Consider the following 4,090-nt stretch of genomic DNA (forward strand, 5'->3'; position numbering starts at 1 on the left):
AATTCCGAGTTCCGAATTCCGAGTTCTAAGTTCGGAATTCCGAGTTCAGAATTCCAAATTCCGAGTTCAGAATTCCGAGTTCCAAGTTCGGAATTCCGACTTCGGAATTCCGAGTTCCGTATTCCGAGTTCCAAGTTCGGAATTCCGAGTTCAGAATTCCAAGTTCGGAATTCCAAGTTCGGAATTCCGAGTTCCGACTTCAAAATTCCGAGTTCCGAATTCCGAGTTCCGAGTTCGGAATTCTGAGTTCCGAATTCCAAATTCCGAGTTCCGAATTCCGAGTTCCGAGTTCGGAATTCCGAGTTCAGAATTCCAAATTCCGAGTTCCGAATTCCGAGTTCCAAGTTCGGAATTCTGAGTTCAAAATTCCGAGTTCCGAATTCCGAGTTCCAAGTTCGGAATTCCAAGTTCGGAATTCCGAGTTCCGAATTCCGAGTTCCAAGTTCGGAATTCCGAGTTCAGAATTCCAAATTCCGAGTTCCGAATTCTGAGTTCCGAGTTCGGAATTCCGACTTCGGAATTCCGAGTTCACAATTCCAAGTTTGGAATTCCAAGTTTGGAATTCCGAGTTCAGAATTCCGAGTTCCAAGTTCGGAATTCCGAGTTCAGAATTCCAAATTCTGAGTTCCGAGTTCCGAATTCCGAGTTCGGAATTCCGAGTTCAGATTTCCAAGTTCAGAATTCCGAGTTCAGAATTCCAAGTTCAGAATTCCAAGTTCGGAATTCCGAGTTCCGAGTTCAAAATTCCGAGTTCTGAATTCCGAGTTCCGAGTTCGGAATTCCGAGTTCGGAATTCCTAGTTCCGAATTCCGAGTTCCAAGTTCGGAATTCCGAGTTCACAATTCCAAGTTTGGAATTCCGAGTTCAGAATTCCGAGTTCCAAGTTCGGAATTCCGAGTTCAGAATTCCAAGTTCGGAATTCCGTGTTCAGAATTCCGAATTCCCAGTTCAGAATTTCGAGTTCCGAATTCCGAGTTCAGAATTCCAAGTTTGGAATTCCGAGTTCAGAATTCCAAATTCCGAGTTCCAAATTCCTAGTTCGGAATTCCGAGTTCGGAATTCCAAATTCCAAGTTCGGAATTCCGAGTTCCGGGGGAGAGACCTTCCCTTTAAGGTAGAATTAAGGAAAAACTGGGAGAAGTGCGAAGGGGGTTCAGTCAGACATGACAGAGGTGCTGATATACCTGCTGTGTCCGTAGCCTCCATCCCTGAGACCAAACTCCTCATCCATTATGTCAAAGGTTCTTGTCTCCAGAAAGGGGCTGGGGCTGGCTGGCTGACGGTAAAGGGCGCTAGGAAAAACCTGCAACATTTAGGGCCAAAAAATTGGAGTCAGGCTCTCCCAGTTGGATGGATATTGTGACCCCAAAGCTAGAGATTGACCTACTTAATTATTTGGGGAAATTCACCTAAATTGCGATTCCATTGGCCAGATATGGTAGTTATTTCCCAAGCACCCTTGGCCTGGCGTACTCATTTATTTTCAATTTTTAATATTTGGATTTTTCACACCACTTTTATTATTTCTCTCAATAGCTCCAGGCAGTGAATGTATCTAAGATTCCTTCTTCCCCACAAGAACAACCTTGTGAAGGCTGAGAGAGAGACTGGCTTGAGGACACCCACCTGGCTTTCGTGGCTGAGATGGGACTCGTAAGTACTTGGCGGGGTGTTCCATCTTAATTTCACTTGGTTGCCAACTTTTCCTGTTATCAGAAGCATCAAGGAAATGCAGAGATGGCCACAAAGAATGAGAGATGATGCCGACTCCTTTGGAGGTTTTTAAGTGATGATATAAATTGAGTTGGACACAGAATTAAATGGGAAGTCAGGATAGTTTGAAGAGAGATCAGTGTTGGGGGATTTTGTTGGTGTTTCTCAAACTTGGCCCCTTTAAGGCATGGGGGGACTTCAACTCCCAGAATTCTCCACCCAGCCAGCATGCAAAATTCTGGGAGTTGAAGGCATCCGTGCCTCACAGGGACCAACTTTGTGGTTTTTACACAAAGTTTTTATACTGTAATTTCATGAATGCTTTAGGCCAGTGATGGTAAACCTTTTAGACCAGTGGTTCTCAACCTGGGGGTCAGGACCCCTTTGGGGATCGAATGACCATTTCACAGGGGTCGCCTGAGACCGTGGGAAAAGACAAATTTTCCCTGGCATTAGGAACTAAAGCTTCTATTCTGGCATCTTGGAACATATTTTACAATCCGACCAATCAGGCGTTTACAGTCTCTCTGACCTTCCTGCCAATCAGCTCAAAGCTCTGTTGGGAGAATTGGCACTAGACTTATTGTTGGGGGTCACCACAACACAAGGAACTATATTAAGGGGTCGCGGCCTTAGAAAGGTTGAGAACCACTGTTTTAGACCCAGAGTGCCCAAGCTGGAAGGCCAAAGCACTGAAACTCAATGACCAGCTGGCCAATGAGCATTGCAACTCTCAGAAACCCTGGCTGAGCTGGGGCATCGGTGCGCCTGCCCACAGAGAGAGCTCTGCGTGCTAACTCTGGCATGTGTGCCATAGGTTCACCATCATGACTTCATCGGTTTGTATTAACCCTAATCTGTTCCTTATTGGTAGGTTAAGGTGACAGTGAAAAGGAAGTACACAGTAGAAGGCTACAGCTGGAAGACAACTTGTAAGTCAACTGCCTGCCTGCCTGATTGATTGATTGACTGACTGACTGACTGATTGATGGATTGATTGTGTGTCATCAAGTTGAATGTTGGTGCCTAGCAGCTCATAATCGATTTTCTCCATGGAGATTTGTCCCCAACTTGGCCCTTCAGGCATCCCAATCTGCCCTCTTCCCCACTGTAGCTGCTTACGGGTTCTCTTCTCTTTCCTTCACCTATGTCAGCATTGCAGACTTCTCCAGCAAGTTTGATCAGCATTGATTGACAGCAAGAAAACTGTGTGGATTCTGAGTGGCCATAGAGGAAGATGGATAATATGTCCCCAGTCTGATATTTGAATCTCCCAAAAATTCACCCATTCACACAGTAATCAAACCCAAATTTTCCTTTCCTGCTCTTTCCTTCCACCTTTCCCAGTGTTAGGAACAGCTCCAGAGAGTTGGTTTTCACTTGATGTGCCTCAAATACGACATTTTTAACCTTGTGGTTTTTAGTTGAGGTCTGGGTAGATTGTATCTAAATGATCCTTCTGCAGGAGACCCATCTGCAGAATGTCCATTGTTTCTTCATGCTTCATGCATCTCATGCTAGCAGAAGATGATGGACTCCAGAACTGTAGGATAAAGACAGAGTAGAGAAGGCAGGTGAGAAAAATTGGCCCTGAACTGAGAGAGGATGTGACTGTGTCTCTCCATTTTCCAAACAGGTCAGAAATGGGCATACAGTCAGTATCCTTACGAGATCTCTGTGACCACTGATGGTCCCAATCTTCAGGTTGATGAACCGAGAGACTTCTTTGACTTTCAGACCCAGGAATTCCAGAAAGACAATCGATGGATGAAAGATCAGCACAGTTGTCTTCAGGAGAAAATGGATTAATTTAAGACCACAACAGAAGGCCTGCAGAAAACCTGCAGAAGATTTTGTCATCAGTTAGAGCTAGAGGACGAATCTTTGCTGAAATACAGTGAAGAACTCCACAAAGATCTGTGCGAGGTCTCAAGCTAAATGTCCATCTCAACCAAGGGAAGGCTGACTCTGAGAAAGACCTCGAAGAAGTGAGGAATGTTCTGTCAGAGCTTAAGAAGCACCACCAGAGTCTGAAGCATGGGCCTCCTGATACGGACTACAGTTACCATATGGAAAATGGTGGTGTTGATTTTAATTCTAAGTGGTTTGCGGTTTTTTAGTTGTTAATTCTTGGGGGCACAAACTGTCAGTATTTTAATTTTTCTTGTTATCTGCTGTTGTAAGCATAATAAATGAATACAATAGAATTTTATTGGCCAAGTGTGATTGCACTCACAAGGAATTTGTCTTGGTGCAGATGCTCTCAATGTACATAAAAGAAAAAGATACATTTGTCAAGAATCACGAGGTGCAACACCTAATGATTGTCATAGGGGTCAAATAAGCAATAAAGAAACAATCAAGATTAATAAAAATC

At 44.2% G+C, this 4,090-nt stretch overlaps 1 long non-coding RNA gene across 1 annotated transcript; it reads left to right on the plus strand.

Annotated features, from left to right (window-relative positions):
* The first annotated feature begins 1,042 nt into the window (after positions 1 to 1,042).
* Positions 1,043 to 3,856, plus strand: LOC139156198 (uncharacterized). The gene is made up of 3 exons (XR_011557271.1): positions 1,043 to 1,653; positions 2,588 to 2,645; positions 3,350 to 3,856. It is a non-coding gene; the product is annotated as an uncharacterized lncRNA (long non-coding RNA).
* The last annotated feature ends 234 nt before the right edge of the window (positions 3,857 to 4,090 follow it).

Source organism: Erythrolamprus reginae, unplaced genomic scaffold (assembly GCF_031021105.1).
Source record: "Erythrolamprus reginae isolate rEryReg1 unplaced genomic scaffold, rEryReg1.hap1 scaffold_74, whole genome shotgun sequence".
NCBI classification, from domain to species: Eukaryota; Metazoa; Chordata; class Lepidosauria; order Squamata; family Dipsadidae; genus Erythrolamprus; species Erythrolamprus reginae.